The sequence below is a fragment of the Orycteropus afer genome, unplaced genomic scaffold (assembly GCF_000298275.1).
Source record: "Orycteropus afer afer isolate SDZICR_OR568_19922 unplaced genomic scaffold, OryAfe1.0 scaffold00059, whole genome shotgun sequence".
Taxonomy (NCBI): Eukaryota; Metazoa; Chordata; class Mammalia; order Tubulidentata; family Orycteropodidae; genus Orycteropus; species Orycteropus afer.
In genome coordinates this window covers 1065724-1076253 of record NW_006921646.1, presented here as the reverse complement: position 1 = coordinate 1076253, position 10530 = coordinate 1065724, and positions in this window count along the sequence as shown.

The window sequence follows — 10530 nt, the reverse complement described above, 5'->3', positions numbered from 1 at the left end:
CCCCTGTGCGCCAGCCCGCCCCTCGGCGCCCCACGCCCCTCCCGCGTCCACAGCTCAACCTCCCGAGCGCTGAGTGCGCTGCCTGCCCTCCCGACCCCCACAGACGTCCTGCGCGACTCTGGGGTGTCCTGGGGCTCCAGGGGGAGCCCCGCCTGCGGGCTGCCCTGGGCAGAGTTCCAGCTCCAGCAAGTCCCCAAACGGACTCGTGGAACCGCCGCCCTCCCGGCCCCTATTCCGCCACCCATCCCTAGGAGGCCCAGCTGTAACGCGGGACTCTCCACCCTTGGGATCCTCAAACTACTAACTATTCCCGAGCCCTCAGATTTTTGAGAGCCAGTGGGGGCGCCTAAGGAAGGGAGAGTCCAGCGCCGGGGCAGGCGCTACCGCAAGCCGCGCTCAGGGGACGCGGCGGTCAACCGGCCACCGCGCGGTCTCGGCGCCCAGCTGAGAGCCGTCTCGCGGCGAGCAGCGCGCTCATTCCTTCGCTGCGCAAATCAGGATTCATTTTTCTCAAAGTGAGAAGCCTTTCCATTGCACAATAGAATGTGCTGGGACTTGGAGGGGAAATGAATCAATGGGGTGGGTTTTGTTTTTTTCTCTCCACATTCCTGTGTACAAAGAGATCCAACTTCCGAATCTGTTCAGCCGCTCCCTCTCCAAGAGTTGGCTCCAAAACTCTTGGCTCTTATCTTTCCTCTAAAAAACAAAACAAAACAAAACAAAACAAAGGTGCGGTGGCGGGGAGAAAGCTACCTTCGGTAGTTATAGTGCATCCGAGCGCCAACAATGACAAGGTGGGTGCGGACCCTCGGGCAGCTGGGCCCCGCCGCCATCTCTGGCTGACAAAGTCCTACTCTCAGACTCCTGCCCCCAGTTCGCCTACTTTCTGTTCTGCTCCTTGGTGGTTGAGTGTTTGCTTCCTAGCTCTTTTATTTGAACTTCTAGCATACAGTGCCCACTGCCATCTCAGTATAATCACATTTACTCCCTTCTGAACTGAGCTCCCCCTGACCCCGCCTCAGATTTCCGGGGGAGGGGGAGGGGGGTTGTCCCAGGGAGATAGGGAGGAGAGGACTTGGAGGCTGAAGCAGGAAGAAGAGAGACCCAGGAGGGGTATAGACAGTTAGGAGCAAGGAGCTGCTGACCCAAGGGTGGGGGATAAGAGTCCCACTCCCATGATGTGGGAAGGGAGGACACCTCCAGGATCACTGAGTTCAATGTTTTAGTTTTTTCAGCAGAACTCAAAGTAAGAATATAAATTTTACATCAGACCAATTCACCCTTTCATCTGTATATGAGCAAACAATAGTTTCACAAAACAATACTTACCCTTATGACCTGTGATGTATTCTGATATTTTCAATTCTATTTCAGTATTTGTTTGGTTTGTTTTAAAAAAAAAAATGCTGGTGTGGCTCACAAAAATTTTTTTTGAAAAAAAGGTACCATATGGGTTACAAAACGGTAGTTTGAAAAACCTTATCCAGGCCACTCTGCCAAAAAGTTAAAACCAAAGCCCAGAGAGGGAGCATCAAGCCTCAAGGTCACACAGCAGTTCCATGGCCATTGGAACCCAAAGCCAAGCCCCTGACTCCCAACCCAGTGCTCTCTGGGCTATGCACCCAATGCTGTACTGAAGCGGCATCTGTCAACCCTGGAGGACACTGGGAAGAGACTAGCCCCCAGGTCAGCTTCACTTACTTCTGGAAGTCAAGTCTCCCCTGTCTTCCCAGGGTTAGAAAGAAACACATGCATTCATTTCAAAAGCATTTATCTAAGATCTACTATGTGCCAGGCCAAGGCTGGGCACCAGGCTCTGACCAATTGCCTTTTCCTCTTCCCCAGACAGCAAGGATGACTACAAAAATCCAGAAACACCCTCTCCAGTGACCTCACTCAGGACTTAGGTCTTCCTTGACACAATAACATTCGGGGCAGTAGTCACTGGGGGTGGGGGTGGGTGCAAACTACACCAAGTAACGCTGTCAGAAGGGGTGACACCAAAATGACTGTAACTTCTGTGCAGTGTTTCAGTAGAAATTTATTATTTTTTATAAAAATATCCCTGTAGTTAGTTACAACAAAAACATTTTTCATAAGCCCAGCTTACATATATCAATATACCAACAATGCTAAAATTCTATGCTAATTTACTTTTCAACCTTCCAATGTGCTCTGGTCAGAGCTGTCATTTTTACACAATTACAATGGTGCTTTGAATCCCATGGTTTCATGGTTTCATCTGCAGGTGCCAAAAGCACGGTCTATTATTGTTTTCCTCGCTGCCATTGTTTTTATAGGCGCTGATTTTGTCAAATTTTCTGGTTTTTACCTGCAATATTGTAGTAATCAGTATTTGTGTACCTATATCAATAACTTTTTTGAGAATGAAGAAGTAACTAAAAGAAAGAGAAAAAACAAAAAAGGCTTCTACTCAGTTACAAATAATAACTAATAATGTTGTAATTCAATGTAGAAAGATTTTACGAAGCAATTTTGTTGTTAGTATTCATATGATCTAATAAATATTATATTTAAGCCATTTACAACTATATTTGTCACATATTCTATGATAAAATTGATAATAAACATTACTAAGGATTCTGTATGGTCTAATATGGGAGGAGGTCCATGGTGATACCATGGGTGACACCAACCCTAGTGTCAGGGGTCCATGTACTTCCTCTCCTGAGCTTCAAATACATTACACATAACTCATCCAGGGTCTCACAGTCAGCAAGTGGAGGTCAGGCTTATTATGCTCAAGCTGCTGGTACCCCCACACCCCCAGCCTGGGAGTGCTCTGAGCCTCACCAACCAGGATGAGTCAGAGGCTGAGGCCACACCTCCCCATTAGACAGGGAAGTCCTGCTCAGAGATGCCATCACCAGCCTCTTGCCACTCACACTACTTCTAGGTATTGTTCTGGAACATGATGTCCATGCTGTGTCTCAGAGGATCACACATGGGCTGTAGGCCCCAGGCACCTGCTTCTGCCAGATCAACTCCATTATAAATCTTGTGTATCAGGCAGAGTTCTAAGAGTTTGTTTAAAGAAAGCTTCAGCTTATTTAAAAAAAAAAAGATGAAGAAACATGCTATAGCTCCAATGAGTTCATACCTCTACTCGCCTGCTTGAAGTCCTCCTGTACCTCCTCACTGCCCACAGAGTAAGGTCTACATGACTTTGCCCAGCACACCAGGCCTTGCATGCTCGTCTCTCTGTCCCCAGCCCTCCCTGCCTTTGCACCCTCTGCAGACAGCAGAGGAACCATGCTGTGGACTGATCAAGAGCACAGGCTCTGGCCCTGATACGCCTGAGTTCAAGACTCAACGCTGACACTGTCCAGTGCTTAAGAGAAACATTTGCTGTGGAGTCAATTCTGACTCACAGCAACCGCATGTGTTCCAGGGTAGAATGGTGCACCATGGGATTGTCAAAGGCTAATTTTTTTAAAAGACCTTCCTTCTAAGACACATCTAGATGGACTAGAACTTCCAAACACTCAGCTGGTAGTCAAGAGCACTAACCATTTACGTCACCCAGGGTCTCCAGTTCTTAACCTTGGACAAATCACCTAAGTTCTCTCTGCCTGTTTCCTTATCTGTTTCATTGAGAAAGTAACTGCACCAACGTGTAAGGGTAAAGTGGAATAAGCCCTAAGCAGTGCCGCCCCCTTAGAAAGGGCTCATGTGTTTGTTCTCATGTCCCAGGACCTCATCCAGTCTCATCCATCTGTACCTGGGCTCCCTCTACTACTTCCTCTTTTCTATTTCCACCATAAACATAAATTCTTCTTCCCTAAGATACCAGATCACCATTTAAAAAAAAAAAAAAAGTAGTATGATGAAATATTTTTTAAAATGATAGAGAAAAATGTAGTGAATCTCCCTATACCTACCCTCCAGCTCTGTCAAAACTTTGTATTTTGCCAAATGTGTTTCCAGTATTTTGTTTATTGAACTAAACCTTAAAAGTTCAGTTGAACTTCCTTATGCACCCCTTCCTGACTACAACTCCCCCTTCCTCTCCCTCCAAACCAAAACAAACTGAACTCATTGCCATTGAGTCGATTCCTACTCATAGCAACCCCCCTTTGGGTTTCCGAGGCCATAAATCTTTAAGGAAGTAGATTGCCCAGACTTCCTTCCAAGGAGTGGCAGGTGGGTTTGAACAGCCAGCCTTCTGGTTAGCAATCAAATGCCTTAGGCACTGAACCACCAGAGCTCCTTTCCTCTCCCTCCAGAGGTAACTAATTTCCTGATTTGAGTGGAAGCATTCCAGGCAGGTTTTTAATGTTTGTACCACATACAGATGTATTCATAAATAATGCATAATATCACCTGCAGGGTTTTACACTGTATTGGTATTACCCTGTGTTTATCTTCTGATAGGTGTAGCTGGGATGTGAGAGTCCATTTCCTGATCACATTACAGTTGTTTATCCTTGTTGGTCAACATTAGAGACCTATGTTAAAAAGTTAAAAAGCCTGATAATGCCTAGTGATAATGCCTAACAGTTTCTGCTGTTAGGACAAAGTTGCAGTAAGCCTTCCAGTCTCCTTGGGCATGTGCCTGAGTGTCTTTAGGGCAGTGTTGTTCCAACTGTGGGATTCCCTGGGTGGTGCAAATGGTTAACATACTCAGCTGCTAACCGAAAGGTTCCCCAGTTCAGATTCACCCAGAAGAGCCTTAGCAGAAAGGCCTGGTAAGCTACTTCCAAAAAACAGCCAGTGAAAACCCTGTGGAGCACAGTTCTCTGACATACATGGGGTCACCACAAGTCAGAGTCAACTCTATGGCAACTGGTTTTAATGGGTCATAAAATCAATTTAGCAGATGAAGATCAGCATTTTCAAAACTTAAAATCAATTAGAAAATACAGCATGCATCATCAGGGTAAGTATTAAGGTGAAAGTTGTTTCTGTCATGGATGTGTGGTGCATGTATTCTGGGTCACAGTGTATTTCTTATTGTGGATCCCTGTCAAAAACATATACTCTCAGCCACATATGTGTTATTAGAACACTTCACAGAGTGATCTGGCAATTCCTAGGTAGGATACAGCAATTCTACCTGGTAAGCTTTCACTCTAGAGCATGGTTCTTTAAACTTTTTGACAGGGATCCACAATAAGAAATACACTGTGACCCAGAATACATGCATCACACATATGAGAAGCTCTGGTAGCGTAGTGCCTAAGGCATTTGACTGCTAACCAGAAGGCTGGTGGTTCAAACCCACCAGCCACTCCTCAGAAGGAAGGCTGGGCAACCTACTTCTGTAGTGATACTGCCTCAGAAACCCAAGGAGGGGTCGCTATGAGTTGGACACAACTCTACAGCAGTGAGTCTGGTTTGGTTTGGTTCAGGTACGTATGAATGTTCCCTCTAAAACACTTCATCTCCAACGCTAGGCATTATCAGGCTTTTTAACATGCATTTTTTTTTTTTTCATTCCCCCTCTATCATAGAATATATCAAGCCCTTCTTGGCTTGTAATTTCTCTTTTTTGACTTCCCCTAGTAGATAGCGAGTTCCTGGATGGGGGACACCATGTCCAGCTCACATTGTGTTCCTAAGCCAGGCCAGGCACGTAGTAAATGCTTAATAAATCTTTGTAGAATTAAACTGTCAAGGAGAAAGAGGATAGGAGGAAGTATATAAATTACATCAGGAGATAAAGGGAGATTGTGGGAGTTCCAGCTCAGGTTGTCAGGTCCCTGGGCCCCCTAGGAGAGAGTGGAGAGCTTCCAGGGATGTTCTAAAGAGTTGGGAAGGCAGACTGATGGGCCTCACCCCTCCCGAGTGGCTTCTGTGGGACTCTGTTAAGCTGGGGCCAAGTTCAGTTCCAGGAAGGAGGCTACCACCATCCACTTGGCAATCTGCTAGACAAGGCCCTAAACTCAATGGCTAGGTATCTCTCCAAGCACCCACCAGCCTTACCTCCCAAGTGAGTCTGTCCCAGAGGGGAAGCAGAGGAAAAGGGAAGCACCAGTCAGAAATCCCAAAGCTCAGGATTCAAAAGAAGCCAGTGACTGTAGGAACCTCTAAATAGAAACCTGAGGGACTTGGCTGGGGGAGGGAAAATAACCTATAAAATCCAAAAAAAGAAAAAAAAAAAAAAAAAAACCTCACTGTCATTGCGTCAAATCCGACTCATAGTGACCCCCATTGTGTTTCCAAGGCTGTAAATCTTTACAGAAGTAGATTGCCCCATCTTCCTTCTGCAGAGCAGCTGATGGGTTTGAACCGCAGACCTTCTGGGTAGCAGACAATTGCTTTATCGACTATGCCACCAGAGCTCCCAAAATAACCTATAGCTGAAAATTTAAAAAATGAAGATTTCAAAGTATTATCCCTGCTATGGATTGAACTGTGCCCCCCCAAAAATATATGTTGGAATCCTGACTCCTATACCGATGGGAACACATTTAACTGCTAACCAGAAGGTCAGCAATTGAAGCCCACCACCTGCTCTGCAGGAGGAAGATGAGGCAATCTACTTCTGTAAAGACTTACAGCCTTAGAAACCCAATGAGGGTCTCTATGAGTCTGAACCCACTAGATGGTAGTGAGTTTGAGCTTTTTTTTTTTTTTTCCAGTGCACCGATAGATGTAATCCCCTTTGGAAATAGGGTTTTCTTTGTTCTGTTAATGAGCCCTATCAGTGTAGGGTGTGTATTAAACCTAATCAATTTTGAAATATAAAAAGAGCAGATTAAAGGAAAGGAAATGGTAAGCACAGGGAGGAAGTAGGAAGAGTGCTGATAGATACATTGTGGGGATTGCAATGAGTGTCACAAACAAAATGTGTATGAATTGTTGAATGGAAAACCAATTTCCTCTGTAAACTTTCACTCAAATCTCACACACGCACAAAATGATATATATTCATCTATCTATATGTATGTATGTATATGCATATATATGTTGTTGTTGTTGTTGTTGTTATGTGCTGTCGAATCAGACCCGACTCATAGTGACCCCTCCTTGGCTTTCTGAGGCAGTATCACTACAGAAGTAGATTGCCCCATCTTCCTTCTGAGGAGTGGCTGGTGGGTTTGAACCGCCAGCCTTCTGGTTAGCAGTCAAGTGTCTTAGGCACTACGCTACCAGAGCTCCCATATATTTAAAAATATAAAGAACAGATTAGGTACAGAAGCAAGAAAACACACATGGGGGAAGATAGACATCAAGTAGAGATCTCCAAGGAACAGAGCTGAGAGAGACAAGGATATTCCCCCAGGGCCAACAGAGAAAGCCCCTAGAGCCAATGCCCTGAATACAGACTTCTAGACTCCTAAACTGGGAGAATATAAATTTCTAACCTTTAAAGTCACTCACTTGCAGTATTTCTGTTGCAGCAACACTAGCAAATTAAGATAATCCTCAAGCTCCAAGCACCACCAGGGAGAGTCACCAGGAAACCCACCTCCTGCACTCTTCATCCAGCTTGGGCCTGAGGAGGTAAGAGAAAGCAGAGGAATGCCCTCAGACCCTCACCCTGGACTCAGAGGGAGCACTGGGGAGGGGGAGGATGAAAAGGACTTGGAGTGTGGGGAGGGGCCACCAGCTCTGGACCCTAGGCTTCCTCCACTAGCATCACCACCTCGACACCCAGACCCCACTCCCACCCACCTCCTGCCAACTACCTTCTGGAGACTAATTCCCAGCTCCGCTGTGTAACTTTGCTAAGCCTTGTAAACAGGGTTCACATCACCTTCCCAGACTTCGCCCTTGGCGCTGACTGCTCCTTAAGCTCTTACAGGCCCTTTCTGACTGTGATTGGGGGATAGCACACACACACACACACACACACACGCACCCCACCCCCACCCCAATCCCCACTAGCCACGCTGTCTGACAGTCTCATCTCGTGGTTTGGGGCAGATAACAGAGAGTTCTCTGGGCTTCCTCTGCCCCTCACTCCTGATATGACAGCAGGGCCCCCCGCAGGGGAGGGGTGGGCGGAGTCAGGCCAGAAGGGCTGACTCAGTGCAGTAGCCACCCAGCCAGGTCACCCGTCACCCGCCGTGGGTGGGGTGCCTGCCTAGGCCCGCTGGGGTTCCCAGAGAATTCCTTCCCCATGCCATAACCACCCTGGGCGGGCACCCCAGCCCACAACAACCACTTAGCCACAGCAGGGAGCGTATCTGGGACTGCCTGCCCCAGGAGACTCAGACAGACACTTTCACTCATACACTCTCACCCTCACATACTTACCTTCTTGGAAAAGCCTAGAAAGGAGACAGAACTTGTCTCTTTCCCCACCCCCACCAGCAATCAGGCCTATATTTGTTTATTTCAGACATTTGCTGACCACCTACCATCTGCAAGGACCAGAGGGAAAGTGGAGGGCTGAAATACAGCCAGCGAGCCCTAACCCATAGTGGCTGAAGAGAGAAAAGGAATCTAGTGCTGGGGTTCCCACTGGTCACAGAAGAAGGTGTGATTCCCTTCCTCTCTCACTTTGCCCTTCTTGATTGACTTTTTTGGGAGTGGATTGCCAGGCTTTTCTTCCGAGGCACCTCTGAGTGGAATCTCTAACCTTTCCGTTAGCAGCCAAACACAGTAACCATTTGCACTACTCAGGTAGGGCCTCTTGGTTCTGGAATCTCGAAACCAAGGGCTCTACTCCAGGTCTGGGGCTGATGGGGCTGACATCACACCACCAGGTGTCTTCTCCTCCTCTACTCTGAAGGTTGGCTGGTAGGTAACATGTGACCCCTCCCAGGTACATTTGCAGGTACAGTCAGAAGCATAGTCCTGAATGGAGCAAGATCACTGGAATTGTAGTTTCTAACCACTTACTTACCAGCTTTATAGAGAAGCTGCCCACGTTTCTGGGGCTCAGTTTTGTCTTGTGTAAAATAAGAAGGTAAACCCAGGACTCTGTGAAGCTTCCCAGGGCTTAGCACCTCACATTCAATAAGAGAGGTGGCCTAGAAAGGGGGGCATCGGCTCTGTCATCCTATTGGAAAGGGGAACCATGTGGAAAACCTCCCCAGGGCCAGGGCTAGGGCCAGGGTCAGGGCCAGGCAGGAGCAGCCTTTGTATGGGAAGATGATGGCAAGTCCACCTGCGCTGGGCCCTGGCCTCCAGTCATGCCCCACACCCGCCTTGGCAGGAGTGAGGCCTCCAAGAGAGGCTGCCCAGCCAAAGCAGGAATGGCTTAAACTCAGTTCACCCACCAAACAGGACCTACCCTGGCACAGGCTTGCTGGCCTCTCTTTCTGGATGATTCAGAAGGAAAAGGTTATTCAGCAAGGGGTATACCATGCCCTTCCAAGGGGGCAGGGAGAGGTCACGGCCAAGGCACTCCAGAGGGGAAAGGGAGAGAAAGGCCTGCTGTTTGTCCAGGAGCCCAGCAGACACTGGGGCCCTTGTCCCTGGGCAGCGGGGGAGGCTGCTGGCCAGATGGAGAGCAGCCTGAGAGAGGAGGGATTCCGGGGCTGAGCAAGCAGCCTCTTCCTCCCACATCCCCATCCAGCTCCTCCAGCTCAAGAGGAACAGAACAGACCTTACTGAGCCTGGTGGAGCTTAGCCTCCACCTCCAACTAGAACCAGAACATCCAGGGGCAGCCCAGGGACTCCCAGAAGCATCCCAGGGTACTGAGCAAGGTGCTGCTGAGTGGCATATCCTCAGGATCTGTGTGTTCAAAGCTGGAGGGCTTTTCTCTAGAAGGGGCTTCCCTGGTCTGCAGTGAACAAACCTAGTCTTATCTAGCCTAAGACTGGGAGAATGGCTGCACTCAACCATTTGACTATAGTAACTGCCCTCATGGAGTTCAAGTTCCGATGCTTATCTGAATCATTTATATAAATTATATTGTAATTTGCCACATGCTGTGGATGAGTAGTGATAAAGGAGTTCCCCTAAGCAGGCTGGGACAGTGGGAGACAAGAGGACTTCCCTAACCTTGAGCTGACCCCTAAAGGAAGGGAAGGTGTTCACTAGGTGAAGAGGAATAGGGAGAGCACTCCATGCAAAGGCCCTGTGGCAGAAAGGAACACAGTGAATACGTCATCATAAAGAAGCAAGCAGTGTGGCTGGAGCAGACCAGGAGGGGCTCATGTGAGCGATGAGGCCAAGGCTAAGTGGGGCTTTGTGACCACAGGGATATTTAGTCTTTCACCTATGTGAAATTGTTCACTACAGATATGTAAGTAAGCACAAGTAAGTTGGTGCTTGCCTTGCATACTGGGTATTCCATCCCTGTCAGGGATTGTAAATTTGAAAAGAGGCTTTGATTCTGTAGGAAGGTGCCGTAGGTTGGGAGAGAGACAGATGCCAGCCACACCTAGAAGCAGAATCTTTGATGTGGCGAAAAAATGTGAAATTGTTCACTACAGATTAGTGAGCACAAGTAAGTCTGTGCTTACCTTGCTTATTGGGTAATCTGACACTGCATCAAGGGCTTTCCACTGGGAGGACTAGCTGGGTTGTGAGACCTATGCCCCAGCTCAAGCATCCACTGAGCACTGCTTAAAGGGGATACCCCAGTGGCCCAGGTGGGAGGGGCTGGA